The 20,324-nt window shown below is 38.4% G+C and overlaps 1 protein-coding gene and 1 pseudogene across 1 annotated transcript in view; both read right to left on the reverse strand.

Annotated features, from left to right (window-relative positions):
- LOC112817602 (arylamine N-acetyltransferase 1) overlaps positions 1 to 5,698 on the reverse strand; it is a 45,039-nt gene extending 39,341 nt beyond the window's left edge. The window contains exon 1 of the mRNA XM_025864771.2: positions 5,621 to 5,698. The gene's annotated coding sequence lies outside the window, so the exon portion shown is untranslated. The remainder of the gene's footprint in view (positions 1 to 5,620) is intronic.
- Positions 5,699 to 16,939: 11,241 nt separating this feature from the next.
- LOC112817603 (aurora kinase A-like) lies at positions 16,940 to 18,266 on the reverse strand (annotated as a pseudogene).
- Between the last annotated feature and the right edge of the window lie 2,058 nt (positions 18,267 to 20,324).

The following is a 20,324-nucleotide window of genomic DNA, read 5'->3' on the forward strand; positions in this document are numbered from 1 at the left end:
ATGGATAAATTCCTAGAAATATACTCTCTTCCAGGACTGAGTCAGGATTAAATGGACAACCTGAATAGACAGATTACTATCGATGAAATTGAATCAATAAAAAAAAAACAACCTCCAAACAAACAAAAGCCCAGGACCAGATGGCTTCAAAGATAAATTCTACCAAATATTTAAAGAAGAGGGTTGCAGAAGGGAGGGTGGTGGGTGGATGGGGTAACCAGGTGATGGCTATTAAAGAGGGCACATGATATGATGAGCACTGAGTGTTATGTGCAACGAATGAAGCACTGAACATTACGTCAAAAAATTATGATGAACTGTATGTTGGCTAATTGAACTTAACAAAAAAATTAATGCTAAAAAAAAAGAAATTCGTTTTGATGTAGGACTGGAGGTGAGACTCTAAATTTCCTGTGAGTAAACATGTACACAAAACTATTTCTCTTGAAGATAATTTTATTAATCTTTAGTTGGTTTTATCTAGGAAAGCTTATTTTTACTAATTTTCTTTCTTTTTATGAAATACAATGAGATCTTTTAAATTATGATTAATGTTTTTTGTCTGTTTTATTTTAGTCAAGAGAAATTAATAATATCTTTGTTTATTGATTCTGTTCCCCACAGTTATAGACAATGCTTACAAAAAAATAACAAACAATAAAGAGTTAATACCTATCCTGGTGAAAATATTCCAAAAAAATGAAGAGGAATGCTTCCAAAACCATTAAAGGAGATCAATATTACCCTGATCCCAAAACCAGGGGAAGACGCCACAAAAAAGGAAAATTATAGGCCAGTATTCCTGATGAACACAAACGCAAAAAATCCTCAAAAACTATTAGCAAATGAAATTCAGTGATACATTAAAAGGATCATCACCATGATCAAGTGGGATTTTTTCCAGAGATGCAAGGATTGCTCAGCATTCACAAATGAATCACAGTAATACACCATACTAACCAAAAAGGATAAAAACCATATTTTCATCTGAATAGATGCAGAAAAAAGCATTTGATAAAATTCATCTATTATTTTTGATAAAAACTCTCAACAATGTGGGTATAGAAGGAACGTAGCTCAACATATTAAAAGACATATATGACAAAGCAACAGTTAACATCAGACTAAACAGGGAAAAGATGAAAGCTTTTCCTCTAAGATCAGGAACAAGACAAGGATGCCCACTATTGCCACTTTTATTCAACATAGTATTGGAAGTTGTAGCCATAGCACCAGGGAAGAAAAATAAATTTTAAAAAATCTAAGTGGAAATAACAAGTAAAACTGTCACTATTTGCAGAAAACATATTTATATAGCTAACAGACACATGAAAAAATGTTCTTCATTAGCCATCAGGGAAATTCAAATCAAAACCACATTGAGATACCACCTTACACCAGTTAGAATGGCAAAGATTGACAAAGCAAGAAACAACAAATGTTGGAGAGGTTGTGGAGAAAGGGGAACCCTCTTACACTGTTGGTGGGAATGCAAGCTGGTACAGCCACTTTGGAAAAAAGTATGGAGGTTTCTAAAAAGTTAAAAATAGAGCTACCCTATGACCCAGCAATTACACTACTGGGTATTTACCCCAAAGATACAGATGTAGTGAAAAGAAGGGCCATATGCACCCCAATGTTCATAGCAACAATGTCCGCAATAGCCAAACTGTGGAAGGAGCTGAGATGCCCTTCAACAGACAAATGGATAAAGAAGATGTGGTCCATATATACAATGGAATATTACTCAACCATCAGAAAGGATGAATACCCAACTTTTGCAGCAACATGGATGGAACTGGGGGAGATTATGCTAAGTGAAATAAGTCAAGCAGAGAAAGTCAATTACCATAAGGTTTCACTTATTTGTGGAACATAAGGAATAGCATGGAGGACAGTAGGAGAAGGAAGGGAAAAATGAAGGGGGTGGGGAATCAGAGGGGAAGATGAACCATGAGAGACTATGGACTCCAGGAAACAAACTGAGGGTTTTAGAGGGGAGGCGGGGAGGGGGATGAGTTAGCCCGGTGATGGGTATTAAGGAGGGCACTTATTGCATGGAACAATGGGTGTTACATGCAAACAATGAATCATAGAACACTACATCAAAAACTAATGATGTACTGTATGGTGACTAACATAATAAAAAAAAAAAGAAAACTGTACCAACTCTACCAAAAAAACCCTATCAGAACTAATAAATGAATTCAGTAAGGTTGTAGGATACAAAATTAATATACATAAATCTATGGCAATTCAGTCAGCTCTTGGACATCAGTTACTGATAGGGGTTAGTATACAAAATATACAAAGAACTCACAAACTCATCATCAAAAACAAATGAAAAATCAATCCCGTAAAAAAAAGAAAAATAGGCAGAGGACTGGAATAGACATGTTTCCAAAGAAGACATAAAGATAGCCAACAGACACATGAAAAGATGCTTAACATCACTAATCATCAAGGAAATACAAATCAAAACCACAACGAAATATCACCTCACACCTGTCAGAATGCCTAGTATCAAAAAAGACAAGAAATAGTAAGTGCTGGGGCACATGGCTAGCTCAGTCAGTAGAACATGTGACTCTTGATCTTGGGGTCATGAATTCAAGCCCCATTGGGCATAGAGCTTACTTAAAAAAAAGAAAGCAACTATAGGTTAGGATGTGGAGCATAGAGACCCTTGATCACTGTTGGTGGGAATGTAATTGGCACATCCATTATGGAAGGTAGTATGGTAGTTACTCAAAAAATTAATAATAAAACTGCCATGCAATCCAGCAATTCCATTTCTGGGTATTTATATGAAGAAAATGAAAACACTAATTCAAAAATTATTGAAGTTAATTGCAGAATTATTTATAATAGCCAAGATACAGAAGCAATCTAACTGTCCATTAATAGAAGAAAGGATCAAGTAAATGTAAATATTTACAATGGAATAGCACTAAGCCAAAAGAAAAAAAAATAAAATCTTGCCATTTGTGACAACATGGATGGACCTAGAGAGTATTACCCTAAGTGAAATAAGCCAGACAAGGAAAGAAAATTCTGTATAATTTCACTTAAATGTGTATATAAAAAACAAAACAAACAAAACAGAAATAGACTCATAGATACAAAGATAATCTGATGATTGTCAGAGAGGAGGGGCATGGGGCAATGGGCTAAATAGAAGGGGATTAAAAGGTACCAACTTTCAGTTTCAAAATAAATAGGACATGGGAATACAATGCACAGTACAGGCAATATAGTTAATAATATGTAACAATTTTGTATGGTGACATATGGCAGCTAGATTTATCTTGGTGATCATTTCACAATGTATATATAAATACTGAATCACTATGTTGTACACCTGAAACTAATATAAAATTGTATGTCATTTTACTTTAGTAAAAAAGAAAATAATAAAAATTAAATAAAAAGTCTCCAGGTAAATTCAAAGTACAATCAAAGTTGAAAATTACTGTCCAGAGACAGAATTCTCACTCTTTCCCCTATTAGTTACATAATCTCAGACAAAAACTCTGGCCACTCTGTGCCTCAGATTATTCCCCTGTAAATTTTAGAATGATGAGGATGATAGTTTAATATTACTTTACTGAGTTGTAGGCAGGACTAAAAATAGTTTAATATACAGAAAAGAACTATAATAGCTTTGTTGTGGGCTGAATGTTTGTACCCCTACAAAATTCATGTATTGATATCCTTACCTCCAATATGATGGCCTTAGGAAGTAGGGGGGTCATGGAAGATAATTAGATTTGGAAACTGAAAGCCTCATGAATGGGATTAGTGCCTTTAGAAGAAGAGACACACACAAAAAAAAAATAGAGTAAGAGACACAAGAGACTTTTCTTTCTCCCTCATCTCTACCTTGGAAGACAGAAGAAGAAATCAGCCCTCTGCACAAAAGGAACTGGGACATCAACAGACACGTAAACTGTACACCTTGGAAGTGGACATCCCAGACTCCAGAACTGTAAGAAATAAGTTTGTTGCTTAAACAAAACACTTCATTCCTTTTTATGAATTAGTAATATTCCATAGCATGAATATACTGTTTTTGTTTGTCTCTTCATTCCTTGATGAGCATTTGTGTTGTTTCCACCTTTAGCTATTGTGAATAGTGCAGCTATGTACTTGCGTTCAAGTACATTTTTCAGTATCTGCTTTCAATTTTGGGGGATATGTACCTAGGAATAGAATTGCTGAGTTGAATAGAAGAATTTTAAGGAGTGCTCTTGAATGACTTTTCTTCCTATGTGCTTTTCTTTCTTTTCCTCTCCCTTCCTTTCCTTTCCCATCCTATCCATTCAGCTTTGGCTCTGAGGCCCACCACAAGGACCCTACAGCCCAGCCCACTCTCAGGGGCGTGTGGTCAGCACAGTAATGTTCCAGATGGAAAAGAAGTTGCCAGGCAAGCCATGCCCACATACCATCCTTGAACTGTCACTGAAAAGCCCCATCCAGGAAAAACAGTTGGTACAGTTAAAGACAGTTGGAATGAGCCCCAGGAAGCAGGAAGTTCTGAGAGTTTTGTTTTGTTTTGCTTTTGCCCTTCTCAGGAGAAATTCAGGAGAAATTCAGACTTGAAGGTAAAATCTGCCTATTTTTAAAGTTGGATCTGAACTTTTTAAACCCATAAAGGGCAAACAAAATAAGTCTCTGGACAGGATGCAGCTAAATAGTCGACAGTTTAATTTCCTTTGGAGTGAGAGAGAGGTGGAGTCAGCTGTTTTGTGATTGAGAAACTAAAATGAGGGCCCTGGGGAAGGGACAGAGCAGTTTATTTAAAAAGAGCCACCAGGCATGTTGTGGGAATCATGCCAAAGCCTGGAGGCAATGTCCAGAGTGGAGAGCCCATCAGGCCCCTTGCTCCTGGGGCTGTCTGCTTCAGCAGCTTCCTCTCTCCTGTGGAATTTTGTACCTCGCTGCTCGGTGCCAACAGTGAAGGAGTTGACTCTTGTCATTATCGCTCCTGGGACCCTCCCCACTAAGCCTCTTTCCAACATGATGGAACTTCCTTCAGGAATTCCCTTAAACACTGCAGACAGTGCAACTTAGCTTCCCTGGACATTTGGGATTATTAGAGAATTTCTGACCAGTTAATGCCGGAGGAGCAGGAAATATGAACTTGCTGCCTATAGGGCTAACTGAGCCCTTTGGGACACAGCATGTTGGGGACAGAGGAGGTGGACATCACTGTTTCAATTATCCAAAAGGGAAATCCCTGAAACATTCATTATACACATTAGCTTTTATACACTTCTTTAATCCACACAACAACCCTTTTAAGTAAACTCTCTTATTACATCCATTTTACTGATGGACAAACTGACTTTTAGAGATGCAGAGTGACCTGCCCAAGTCCTCACAGCTAGGATTCGATGTGGCTGTGACTATAACCCCTATAACCCAGGCAGTTTGAATCAAGGGCCCGTTTCTTATATGCTGTATAGTAGTTACAGCATCAGGATTCAAAGTATGTGTTAATCAAACTTTCTGAACCACCATAGGACCTGAAATTCAAGAGAGCTCAGTATCTAATCCTCTGGATACACATTTAAGATAGGATTAAGCCCCAATTTCAAAGCATAAACAAGTCACTTACCGAGGTCCACTAGGCCTCACAACCAGGAACCAAGCTGATAGCAGTCCTCCCACTTCCAGCACCAGTACAAGAAGTGCCCTTCCTGTCTTTCCAAACTGCTCCACCCCCTAGAGTTGAGTTAAAATCGCCCAGAGATCTCTGGGAAATGTAGTTTTGGGTTCTTACATTGTGCTTGTATGCCTCTTCTTCAAGTCTATTTATTGAAAAAGAGCGGAGAGCTGTATTATCTGATGAGCCCTGGTCACAGGCTGTGAGGGGTACGATGTGTTTGACACAGTTCCTGCTCTTTATGGAGCCCAAAGCCAGATGTCCTATGTGTAATGTGGGAGGTGAGAGTTTTGATGGGGTCCAGAAAAAGCAGATCTATTAACCTAGAGGAGGCAGAAAATAGATGTTTAAAATCACTCTCCTCAGTTTATGACACCCTTTCTTCATCAAGTTCTGTGAGGCCGCTCAGTTTCTATATTTCTTTTTTTCATCCCCCATCTTTCAGTCCCATTCATCACTGCACCTCAAGGCACTGTGTAGTGTTTCTGAAATGTGTCCACATATGTGGTATGAATGTGATGTATGTAATGTGGCTTTGTTTCTGCTTGTGTTTTAAATTTACGTTAATGATATTGGTCTATAATTCTGTTTCTTATGCATTTCCCTCTACCCTATCTCTTAAAATCTGTCTGCATGACACAATTGTTGCTTTGTGCTCTCCCTTTGGTACTAATTCATGCCTCTGGTGTCCTGCTGCACGAACTTGGGACTCTACCTGGAGGTTTTCTCTTAGCCTGTGCTGTGCAGGCTAGATGGACAGAGATGGGTGTAATTTAATGTACCTGGCACCACCACTCAGCCAGCCTGATGGGAACTGGAGGATAAATACCCTTGTGTTCTACCCACTTGGGTAAGATTACTCAGGGGCATAGATAACACTGCCTTCCAGGGTTTTCCAGTGGGATTAAGCTCTCTTTGTCCACAGAAGTAACCTGCCATAATGTACCCTTTATTTATTCTTACACTGCCTCTGCCTCACTTTCCCCCTCCCACACTGGTGCTTCCTTAAATCATCTCCCAAATAAGCTACTTGAATGCAAATCCTTCTTTCAGGATCTGGTTTTAGAGGAAACCAACCTAAGACCATTTAGCTTGTCAGTCCCACTTGTGAAGGACAATTGAGTTGCCTCTAATTCCTGGTTACTACAAACACCACTGTGATGAGTACTTTCTAATGTGCCCTGTAGATAGACATGAGAACTTTGCTTGGATATACATTAGGAACGGAGTGTTCTGGGGACAGGACATACTTATACTTAACTTCACTGATCATTATTGTCCTCCTGGGTAGGAAAATTCCCATCTTCTTCATATCCTGATTGACACTTTATGTTAGCAATATCCAAATGTCTGCTGAACTTATATGACTAGGGTGATAGCTTAGTGTTTTCATTTTGTTTAATTTTTTATTGTTATGTTAATCACCATACATTACATCATTAGTTTTTGATGTAGTGTTCCATGATTCATTGTTTGTGCATAACACCCAGTGCTCCATGCAGAATGTGCCCTCTTTAATACCCATCACCAGGCTAACCCATCCTCCCACCCCCCTCCTTTCTAGAACCCTCAGATTGTTTTTCAGAGTCCATGGTCTCTCATGGTTCATCTCCCCCTCCAATTTCCCCCTCTTCTTTCTTCCCCTCATGCTATCTTCTTCCTTTTTCTTTTTTTTTTCTTAGCATATATTGCATTATTTGTTTCAGAGGTACAGATCTGTGTGATTCAACAGTCTTGCACAATTCACAGTGCTCACCATAGCACATACCCTCCCCAATGTCTCTCACCCAGCCACCCCATCCCTCCCACCACACCCACTCTACAGCAACACTCAGTTTGTTTCCTGAGATTAAGAATTCCTCATATCAGTAAGGTCATATGATACATGTCTTTCTCTGATTGACTTATTTCACTCAGCATAACACCCTCCAGTTCCATCCACGTCATTGCAAATGGCAAGATCTCATTCATTTTGATGGCTGCATAATATTCCATTGTGTATATATACCACATCTTCTTTACCCATTCATCTGTCGATAGACATCTTGGCTCTTTCCACAGTTTGGCTATTGTGGACATTGCTGCTGTAAACATCAGGATGCATGTACCCCTTCGGATCTCTACATTTGTATCTTTGGAGTAAATACCCAGTAGTGCAATTGTTGGATCATATGGTAGCTTAATTTTCAACTTTTTGAGGAACCTTCATACTATTTTCCAGAGTGGCTGCACCAGCTTGCATTCCCACCAACAGTGTAGGAGGGTTCCCCCTTCTCCACATCCCTGCCAACATCTGTCGTTTCCTGACTTGTTAATTTTAGCCATTCTGACTGGTGTGAGGTGGTATCTCATTGAGGTTTTGATTTGGATTTCCCTGATGCTGAGCGATGTTGAGCACTTTTTCATGTGTCCATTGTCCATTTGGAGGTCTTCTTCGCAGAAATGTCTGTTTATGTCTTCTGCCCATTTCTTGATTGGATTATTTGTTCTTTGGGTGTTGAGTTTGATAACTTCTTTATAGATTTTGGATACTAGCCCTTTATCTGATATGTCATTTGCAAATATCTTCTTCCATTCTGTCGGTTGTCTTTTGGTTTTGTTGACTGTTTCTTTTGCTGTGCAAAAGCTTTTTATCTTGATGAAGTCCCAATAGTTCATTTTTGCCCTTGCTTCCCTTGCCTTTGGCGAGGAAGAACTTAGGAAGAAGTTGCTGTGGCTGAGGTCGAAGAGGTTGCTGCCTGTGTTCCCCTTTAGGATTTTGATGGACTCCTGTCTCACATTGAGGTCTTTCAACCATTTTGAGTCTGTTTTTGTGTGTGGTGCAAGGAAATGGTCCAGTTTCATTCTTCTGCATGTGACTGTCCAATTTTCCCAACACCATTTGTTGAAGAGACTGTCTTTTTGCCATTGGACATTCTTTCCTGCTTTGTCAAAGATGAGTTGGCCATAGACTTGAGGGTCCATTTCTGGGCTCTCTATTCAGTTCCATTGATCGATGTGTCTGTTTTTGTGCCAGTACCATACTGTCTTGATGATGACAGTTTTGTAATAGAGCTGGAAGTCCAGAATTGTGATGCTGCCAGCTTTGCTTTTCTTTTTCAACATTCCTCTGGCTATTCAGGGTCTTTTCTGGTTCCATACAAATTTTAGGATTATTTGTTCCATTTCTTTGAAAGTAGTTGATGGTATTTTGATGGGGATTGCATTAAATATGTAGATTGCTCTAGGTAGCATTGACATCTTCACAATATTGGTATTCCAATCCATGAGCATGGAACGTTTTTCCATTTCTTTGTGTCTTCTTCAATTTCTTTCATGAGTATTTTATAGTTTTCTGAGTACAGATTCTTTGCCTCTTTGGTTAGATGTATTCCTAGGTATCTTATAGTTTTGGGCGCAATTGTAAATGGGATCAATTCCTTAATTTCTCTTTCTTCTGTTTTGTTGTTGGTGTATAGGAATGCCACCGATTTCTGTGCATTGACTTTATATCCTGCCACTTTACTGAATTCCTGTATGAGTTCTAGCAGTTTTTGGGTGGAGTCTTTTGGGTTTTCCACATAAAGTATATCATCTGCAAAGAGTGAGAGTTTGACTTCTTCTTTGCCGATTTGGATGACTTTGATTTCTTTTTGTTGTCCGATTGCTGTGGCTGGGACTTTTAATACTATGTTGTATAGCAGTGGTGATAGTGGACATCCCTGCCATGTTCCTGACCATAGGGGGAAAGCTCTCAGTTTTTCCCCATTGAGAATGATATTCGCTGTAGGTTTTTCATAGATGGCTTTTATGATATTGAGGTATGTACCCTCTATCCCTATAATCTGAAGAGTTTTGATCAAGAAGGGATGCTGTACTTTGTGAATTGCTTTTTCTGCACCTATTTAGAAGATCATATGATTCTTGTTCTTTCTTTTGTTAATGTATTGTACCACGTTGATTGATTTGCGGATGTTGAGCCAAACTTGCAGCCCAGGGATAAATCCCACTTGGTCGTGGTGAATAATCCTTTTAATGTACTGTTGGATCCTATTGGCTAGTATTTTGGTGAGAATTTTTGCATCCATGTTCATCAAGGATATTGGTCTGTAATTCTCCTTTTGGATGGGGTCTTTGTCTGGTTTTGGGATCTAGGTAATGGTGGCCTCATAAAACAAGTTTGGAAGTTTTCCTTCCATTTCTATTTTTTTGGAACAGTTTCAGAAGAATAGATATTAATTCTTCTTTAAATGTTTGGTAGAATTCCCCTGGGAAACCATCTGGCCCCAGGCTTTTGTTTGTTGGGAGATTTTTGATGACCTCTTCTATTTCCTTAGTGGTTATAGGTCTGCTCAGGTTTTCTATTTCTTCTGGGTTCAGTTTTGGTAGTTGATACATCTCTAGGAATGCAACCATTTCTTCCAGATAGTCTAATTTGATGGCATATAGTTGCTCATAATATGTTCTTATAATTGTTTCTATTTCTTTGGTTGGTTGTGATCTCTCTTCTTTCATTCATGATTTTGTTGATTTGGGTCCTTTCTCTTTTCTTTTTGATAAGTCTGGCCAGGGCTTTATCAATCTTGTTAATTCTTTCAAAGAACGAGCTCCTGGTTTCGTTGATTTGTGGTACTGTTCTTTTGGTTTCTATTTCATTGATTTCTGCTCTGATCCTTATTATTTCTCTTCTCCTGCTGGGTTTAGGCTTTATTTGCTGTTCTTTCTCCAGCTCCTTGAGGTGTAGGGTTAGGGTGTGTATTTGTGACCTTTCTTGTTTCTTGAGAAAGGCTTGTATTGCTATATTCTTTCCTCTTAGTACTGCCTTTGTTGCATCCCAAAGATTTTGCACGGTTCTGTTTTCATTTTCATTGGTTTCCATGAATTTTTTTTAATTCTTCTTTAATTTCCTGGTCGATCCATTCATTCTTTAGTAGGATGCTCTTTAGCTTCCATGTATTTGAGTTCTTTCCGACTTTCCTCTTGTGATTGAGTTCTAGTTTCAAAACATTGTGGTCTGAAAATATGCAGGGAATGATCTCAGTCTTTTGGTAGCAGTTGAGGCCTAATTTGCGACCTAGGATGTGATCTATTCTGGAGTATGTTCCATGGGCAGTAGAGAAGAATGTGTATTCCGTTGCTTTGGGATGGAATGTTCTGAATATGTCTGTGAAGTCCATTTGGTCCAATGTGTCATTTAAAGTCTTTATTTCCTTGTTGATCTTTTGCTTAGATGATCTGTCCATTTCAGTGAGGGGTGTGTTAAAGTCCTCCAATATTATTGTATTGTTGTCAATGTGTTTCTTTGCTTTTGTTATTAATTGCCTTATATAATTGGCTGCTACCATGTTAGGGGCAATGATATTTACAGTTGTTATATCTTCTTGTTGGATAGACCGTTTAAGTAAGGTATAGTGTCCTTCCTCATCTCTTATTACAGTCTTTGGTTTAAAATCTAGTTTGTCTGATATAAGGATTGCCGCCCCAGCTTTCTTTTGATGTCCATTAGCATGGTAAATGGTTTTCCACCCCCTCACCTTCAATCTGGGGGTGTTTTTGGGTCTAAAATGAGTCTCTTGTAGACAGCATATCGATGGGTCTTGTTTTTTATCCTATCTGATAGCCTGTGTCTTTTGATTGGGTCATTTAGCCCATTTATATTCAGGGTAACTATTGAAAGATATGAATTTAGTGCCATTGTATTGCCTGTAAGGTGACTGTTACTGTATATTGTCTGTGTTCCTTTCTGGTCTATGTTGCTTTTAGGCTCTCTCTTTGCTTAGAGGACCCTTTTCAATATTTCTTGTAGGGCTGGTTTCATGTTTGCAAATTCCTTTACTTTTTGTTTGTCCTGGAAGCTTTTTATCTCTCCTTCTATTTTCAATGACAGCCTAGCTGGATATAGTATTCTTGGCTGCATATTTTTCTCTTTTAATGCTCTGAATATATCATGCCAGTCCTTTCTGGTCTGCCAGGTCTCTGTGGATAGGTCTGTTGCCAGTCTAATGTTTCTACCATTGTAGGTAACAGATCTCTTCTCCCGAGCTGCTTTCAGGATTTTCTCTTTGTCTCTGAGACTCGTAAGTTTTACTATTAGATGTCGGGGTGTTGGCCTATTTTTATTGATTTTGAGAGGGTTTTTCTGAGCCTCTTGGATTTTGATGCCTGTTTCCTTCCCCAAATTAGGGAAGTTCTCTGCTATGATTTGTTCCAATATACCTTCTGCCCCCCTCTCTCTTTCTTCTTCCGGGATCCCAATTATTCTAATGTTGTTTTGTCTTACGGTGTTGCTTATCTCTCGAATTTGCCCTCGTGATCCAGTAGTTGTTTATCTCTTTTTCTCAGCTTCTTTATTTTCCATCATTTGGTCTTCTATATTGCTAATTCTCTGTTCTGCCTCATTTGTCCTAGCAGTTAGTGCCCTCATTTTTTTATTGCACCTCATTAATAGCCTTTTTGATTTTGACTTGGTTAGATTTCAATTCTTTAATTTCTCTAGAAAGGGTTTCTCTAATAACTTTCATGCTTTTTTCAAGCCCAGCTAGTATCTTTAAAATCATGTTTCTGAACTCTAGTTCTGACATCATACTAATGTCCATATTGAGTACGTCCCTGGCAGTCGTTACTACTTCTTATTCTTTTTGTTGTGATTTTTTCCGTCTTGTCATTTTGTTCAGAAGAGAATAGATGAATGAGCGAACAAAATGCTAACAGGGTAACTATGTCCCCAGAAAATATACTCTAAACAAATCAGAAAAGACCTGAAACTGGGCGAAAAGAAAGGGAAAGAAAGAAAAAAGAAAAAGAAAAAAAAAAGGAAAAAGACAATAACAAACAAAAAGAGAACAAAACAAAAAATACAGAATGTGATGAAATATGATCAGGTTGGCGCATAGACCAGTGCCACACAGTAGATTTTGGGTGTATTTTTGTCTGTTAGAAGAAAGTGCCTCCCAAAATTTTAAAGAAAGAAAAATTATCGTATGGTTTCATTCATATGTGGAATATAAGGAATAGCGCAGAGGACCACAGGGGAAGGGATAGAAAACTGAATGGAAAGAAATCAGAGAGAGAGAGACAAACCATGAGAGACTCTGGACTCTGAGAAACAAACTGAGGGTTACAGAGGGGAGGGGGATGGGGTAACCAGGTGATGGGTATTAAGGAGGGCATGTGATGTGATTAGCACTGGGTGTTATATGCAACTAAGGATTTGTCAAACACTATATCAAAAACTAATGATGTACTATATGTTGGCTAATTGAACATAAAAAAATAAAAAATAGCTGGTTTTGAACTGAAAAAGAAAGAAAGGAAGGAAGAAAAAAAGAGAAAGAAAGAAAGAAAAAGAAAGAAGAAAGAAAGAAAGGAAGAAAGGAAAGAAGAAATGGAAAGACATTCTATGCTCATGACTGGAAGAAAAAATATTGGAAAATACTACCCAAAGCAACATATGGATTTAATACAATCCCTATCAAAATACCAACATTTTTCACAGAACTAGAACAAATAATCCTAAAATATGTACTCAACCACAAAAAACAACAACAAAACAAACCTCCAAACAGCCAAAGCAATTGTGAAGAACAAAGATGGATTTCAGGTTATACTACAAAACTATACTGATTAAAACAATATGGTACTGGTACAAAAATAGACACATAGATCAATGAAAGAGAAGAGAGAGAACAGAAATAAACCAATGCTTTTATGATCAATTATTCTGTGACAAAGGAGGCTTACGGTGTTGCTTATCTCTCGAATTTGCCCAGAATATACAATGGGAAAAAGTCTCTTCAACAAATGGTGCATTGAAAAGAAGGAAACTAGACCTTCTCTTACACTATATTCAAAAATAAATTCAAAATGGATTAAAGACCTAAAAGTAAAACCTAAAACAATACAATTCTTAGAAAAAAATATAGGCAGTAATTTCTTGACATTGGTCATATAAACATTTTTTTTACATATGTCCCCTGAAGCAAGGGAAACAAAGCAATATTAAATTATTGGGACCGCACCAAAGTAAAAACCTTTGGCACAGTGAGGGAAACAGTTAACAAAACAAAAAGGTAATAATCCAGTCAATAAATGGGCAGAAGACATGAACAGACATTTCTCCAAAGAAGACATACCAATGACCAACAGACACATGAAAAAATGGTCAACATCACTTGTCATCAGGGAAACACAAATCAAAACCACAATGAGATACGACCTTACACCAGTTAGAATAGCTGAAATTAACAAGGCAGGGAACAACAGATGTTGGCAAGGATGTGGAGAAACGGACACCTTCTTACATTATAAGTGGGAATGCAAGCTGGTACAGTCACTCTGGGAAACAGTATGGATGTTCCTCAGGAAGTTATAAATACAGCTATGCTATGACCCAGCAATTGCACTACTGGGTATTTATGTAGAGAACCCAAAAAACTCCACCCCCAAATAGCTAGAACTCATACAGCAATTCAGCAACATGGCAGGATACAAAATCAATGCACAGAAATCAGTTGCATTTCTATATGCTAACAATGTGACTGAAGAAAGAGAAATTAAGGAATCGATCCCATTTACAACTGCACCAAAAACCATAAAATACCTAGGAATAAACCTACCAAAGAGGTAAAGGATCTGTACTAGAAACTACAGAACACTTATGAAAGAAATTGACAAAGAAATGGAAATGGATGAATGATCTGAATGTGAGATAGGAATCCATCAAAAAGATGGAAAAACATTCCATGCTCATGAATTGGAAGGATAAACATTGTGAAAATGTCTATGCTTCTCAAAGCAATCTACACATGCAATGCAATCCCTATCAAAATACCACGGACATTTTTCACAAAGCTGGAACAAATAATCCTAAAATTTGTATGGAACCAGAAAAGACCTGAAAATGAAAATCAAAGCCTGGGGCATAACAATGCCTGACTTTAAGCTATATTACGAAGCTGTGATCATCAAGACAGCATGGCATTGGCACAAAAACAGACACGTAAATCAAAGGAACAGAATGGGGAGTCCAGAAATGGACCCTCAACTCTCTGGTCAACTTATCTTCGACAAAGCAGGAAAGAATATCCAATGGAAAAAAGACAGTCTCTTCAATAAATGGTGCTGGGAAAATTGGACAGCCACATGCAGAAGATTGAAACTGGGCCATTTCCTTACACCATACACAAAGATAAATTCAAAATGGATGAAAGATCTGAATGTGAGATAGGAATTCATTAAAATCCTAGAGGAGAACACAGGCAGCAACCTCTTCAATCTTGGACAAAACAATTTCTTGCAAGATATTGCAAGATCTAAAGGGGCATCTGGGTGGCTCAGTTGTTAAGTGTCTGCCTTTGGCTCAGGTCATGATCCTAGGGTCCTGGGATTGAGCCCCACATTGGGCTCCCTGCTCAGCCGGGAGTCTGCTTCTCCCTCTCCCACTCCCCCTACTTGTGTTCCCTCTCTCACTGTGTCTCTCTCTGTCAAGTAAATAAAATCTTAAAAAAAAAGATACATCTCTAAAGGCAAGGGAAACAAAAGCAAAAGAGAACTATCGGCTTTATAAAGATAAAAAATCTTCTGCACAACAAAGGAAACAATCAACAAGACTAAAAAGCAACCTATGGAATGGGAGAAGATATTTGCAAATGACATAACAGATAAAGGGCTGATATCCAAGATCGATAAAGAACTCCTCAAACCCAACACCCCTCCCAAAAAATAATCCAGTCAACAAATGGGCAGACGACATGAACAGACACTTCTCCAAAGAAGACATACACATGGCCAACAGACACATGAAAAAATGCTCCACATCACTTGTCATCAGGGAAATTCAAATCAAAACCACAATGAGATACCACCTTACCCCAGTTAGAATGGCTAAAATTAACAAACAGGGAACAACAAATGTTGGTGAAGATGTGGAGAAAGAGGCACTCTCTTACACTGCTTGTGGGAATGCAAGCTGGTACAGCTACTCTGGAAAACAGTATAGAGGTTCCTCGAGACATTAAAAATAGAGCTACCCTATGACCCAGCAATTGCACTACTGGGTATTTCATTACAGATGTAATGAAAAGAAGGGGCACATGCACCCCAATGTTCATAGCGACAATGTCCACAATAGTCAAACTGTGGAAAGAGCTGAAACGTCCTTCAACAGAAAAATGGATAAAGAAGATGTGATTCATATATACAATGGAATATTACTCAGCCATCAGAAAAGGATGAATATCTACCATTTTCATTAACATGGATGTAATGTAGGGTATTATGATAAGTGAAATAAGTCAATGAGAGAAACACAATTATCATATGGTTTCACTCATATGTGAAGCATAAGTAATAGTGCAGAGGACAATAGGGGAAGGGATAGAAAACGGAATGGGAAGAAATCAGAGAGGGAGAGAAACATGTGATTCCAGGAAAAAAAATGAGGGTTGTGGAAAGGGAGGTGGGAGAGGGGATGGGGTCCTGGGTGATGGAAATTAAAGAGGGAAGGTAGTATAAGGAGCACTGGGTGTTATATTCAACTAATGAATCATTGAACATTACATCAAAAACTAACTATGTACTTTTGTTAATTGAATTTAAATTAAAAAATTTTTTTTAAAAAAGAACAGATGAATGAATCCAGGAGATGGTTCTTTGAGAAATTTAATAAAATTGATAACCCTCTAGCCAGACTTATCAAATAGGACCCAAGTAAGTAAAATCAGAAATGAAAGAGGAGAAATAACAACCAAATCACATATATGCAAACAAGTATAAAAAAATATCGTGAAAATTATATGCCAAAATATTTGATAATCTGGAAGAAATGGATAAATCCTAGAAACAGATAAACTACCAAAACTGAAACAAGAAGAAAAAGAAAATTTGAACAGACCCATAAGCAACAAAGAAATTGAATCACTAATCAAAAATTTCCCAACAAAGTCTAAGGCCAGATGGTTTCCCAGGGAAATTCTACCAAACATTTTTTTTTCTATACAAAAATCTTTATTTTAACATTTAAAGGAATCACATGTTCATCCTGACAGCTTTCCCAGGCTTGGCCACCCAATAAGTTACACACACACAAAGGTACTTGGAAGGTTATTGCACGCCTCTGTCACTGATGAAGTCACAGTGATGTGGCCACTCTCCCCGCAGTCAGACCCCGAGCCTGTCCTCCCTCCACCAGGGGGCCTCACTCCCAGGCTGTGGGGAGGCTCCAGGTGGACCTCGCCTCCGGAACGCGTGAAGCTAGTGACATTGCCACACTTGCTGTGGATACCTTCACTCCAGAGCACAGTGTTCACTGAAGGGGACTCTTGGGTGGGGAGGCTGAGCCAGTGCCCTTGGGCACGGGCAGGCCTGTTCCTGACACCATACAGCAGCCCTGCCTCTCAGATTCCTCACCCTGCACCATTCTTAAGAGTTTTTGCTAGTTGATTCTTTGCTTTTTTGGCTACTTGATGGTTTTGATGAATTTGTTGTGATCCAGGGGTGTTCAAGTACTTCTTTGAGAGTCGGCCTTTGGCTGGGATGATGTTTCAACAGTCTTGAAATGAGGTCCCTGGCTCCCTCCAGCACGAAGTCAGGGGATGTGAACTCAACCCGCGATATTCTTTTGTAGGTCTCTTGGTATGTGCTTGCCTCAAAAGGAGGTTTCCAACTAGAAATTCATAGCAAAGAACCCCAAGGCTCCAGAGATCCACCTTTTCTTCATGCATTCGGCCTTCAATCATCTCTAGGCGCAAGTAATCCAGGGTGCCACAGAGGGTGGTTTTCCTGGAGGATGGGGCATGTACTGACCACCCAAAATCTGCAATCTTAAGCTCTCCAGCTGATCCAAGGAGTGGGTTCTCTGGCTTAATGTCTCAATGAATGACTCTCTTCTTTGAGTGACAGTAGGACAGGGCATCTGCCAACTCTGTGATATAAGTAGCAGTTCTCTTCTCATCAAATTTTGACAGTTTCTGAAGTTCTCTGTAGACAGCTCTGAGAGGTGTATATTCTAGAATTAGGTAAACTCTGGTGGCATCATGGAAATAACCATACAGTCTGAGAATATTTGGATACCTAAGGTGGGATTGTATTTCTATTTCTCTTCTCAGCTGATGCTCGACTCCTGCTTTCTCCAGTTGACCTTTACAATAATACTTTAAGAGTCAGGATAAACTTGCTTTGCTTTTCTCTTGCCAAGTAAACATTACCAAACAAATCTTCCAAAGCCTATTGCCTTTTTTTTTTTTTTTGATTCTTCATTTTTCTGTTTTGTTGCCAGTTCCTTTTCAGAATTATTTCCAGGGGCTGATGATGACAGCTGCTCATTCTTTTAGGTATTATTCAGTGGCCTAGAGACAGGATGGGGAACACTGGTTGCCTGCAATTGCTTCTGCTTCAGGTTCTGAACTGGTTTATGGCTGGAGATGAGCTAGTGTGCTTGTGGAGGAATTCACTGGGAGAAATTTGAAGGACAAAAGATCTGCTGGGCTTGGCCACTATTTGCAGATAAAGGATTCTGAGAAGGAATTTGCTGAGTCACTGGAACACGTTTTGGACCATCACTGCATGCAATCATAGTCTTAAGAGGCCCTGCAATGCAGTTTTCTTTAGATTGGTCCATGATGCCCGTCAGCTCCCACCTCCGACCCAAAGCAGCCAAGTCCTCCCGAGAGCTCAGTGAAGATTCAAAGTCTTCATTTTAAATAGGAGTTAAACCCTCTAATCTGAAAGCTGATTCTCTACCAAACATTTAAAGAAGGGTTAATACCTATTCTCAAACTGTTGCAAAATATCAAAATGGAAGGAAAACTTCCAAACTCATTCAATGTCAACATTACCCTGATACCAAAACCACACAGACTGCACTAAAAAGAGAACTATAAGCGAATATCCCTGATGAACAAGGATGCAAAATAGTAACAAATTGAATCCAACAGTACATTAAAATCATTTGCCATGAGCAGATGGCATTTTTCCGGGGCTGCAAGGATTGTTTAATATTTGTAAATCAATCAATGTGATATACTGTATTAATAAAAGAAAGGATAAGAACTATATGATCATGTCAATAGCTGCAGAAAAACATTTGACAATGTACAGCATCCATTCATGATAAAAACCCCCGACAAAGTAGGGATGGATAGAGGGAAGATACCTCAACATAATAATGGCCATATATGAAAAACCCACGTCTAGCATCATCCTTAATGGAGAAATACTGAAGAGCTTCCTCTATAGTCAGGAGCAAGATAGCGATATCCACTCTCACCACTAGTATTGGAAGTTCTAGCCACAGCAATAAGACCTGAAAAAGAAATAAAATCATCCAAATTGGCGAGGAAGAAGTCAATCTTTCACTATTTCCAGATGACATGATACTCTATATAGAAAACCCTAAAGACACCACGAAAAAAATTGCTAGAGTTGATACAGGAATTCAGCAAAGTTACAGTATACAAAATGAATGTACAGAAATCTGTTGCATTATACACCAATGATAACCAGCACAAGGAGAAATCCAGGGATCAATCACACTTAAAATTTCACCAAACCCACAAGATACCTAGGAATAAACCTAACCAAAGAGGTAAAAAATCTGTTGTGAAAACTATAAAACACTGATGAAAAAAACTGAACATTACACAGAAAAGATGGAAAAAACATTCCATGCTCATAGATTGGAAGAACAAGTATTGTTAAAATGCCTGTAGTACCCAAAACAATCTTCATAGCCCTATAATAATACCACCAGCATTTTTCATAGAGCTAGAACAAACAAATCTAAAATTTGTATGGAAAAGACCCCAAATAGCCAAAGTAATCTTGAAAAAGCATAGCAAAGCTGGAGGCATCACAATTCCTGATTCCAAGTTATATTATAAAGCTGTAGTGATCAAGACAGTAATGGTAACGCCAAAAAACAGATACATGGATTAATGAACTAGAATTGAAAACCCAGAAATGAACCCACAACTGTGTAGTCAATTTATCTTTGAAAAAGCAGGAAAGAATATCCAATGGAAAAAAGATAGTCTCTTCAACAAATGTTGTTGGGAAAAGTGGATGTCAACATGCAAAAGAATGAAACTAGACCACTTTTTTACACCATACACAAAAATAAATTCAAAATGGATAAAGATCTAATGTGAAACAGGAAAGCATCAAAATCCTAGAGGATATCACAGGCAGTAACCTCTCTGGTATTGGCCATACTTCTTACTAGATATGTCTCCTGCGGCAAGGGAAACAAAAGCAAAAATGAATTATTGGGACTTCATGAAGATAAAAAATTGCTGCATAGTGAAGGAAACAATCAACAAAACAGAATGGGAACCTATGGAATGGGAGATGATGTTTGCAAATGACATATCTGATAAAGAGTTAGTATCCAAAATCTATAAAGAACTTATCAAACTCAACACCCCCCAAACAAATAATCCAGCTAAGAAATGGGCAGAAGTCATGAACAGACATTTTTCCAAAGAAGACATACAGATGGCTAACAGACACATGAAAAAATGTTCAACATCACTCATCATCAGGGAAATAATTGTATTTATTACAAAATTACAATGAGGCATCATCTCACACGAGTCAAAATGGTTAAAATTAACAACTCAGGAAACAACAAGTATTGGTGAGGATGTGGAGAAAGGGGAACCCTCTTGCACTGTTGGTTGGA

This window comes from Callorhinus ursinus, unplaced genomic scaffold (genome assembly GCF_003265705.2).
Source record: "Callorhinus ursinus isolate GAN/ISIS: 27379988/994484 unplaced genomic scaffold, GSC_fseal_2.0 scaffold17, whole genome shotgun sequence".
Lineage (NCBI taxonomy): Eukaryota > Metazoa > Chordata > Mammalia > Carnivora > Otariidae > Callorhinus > Callorhinus ursinus.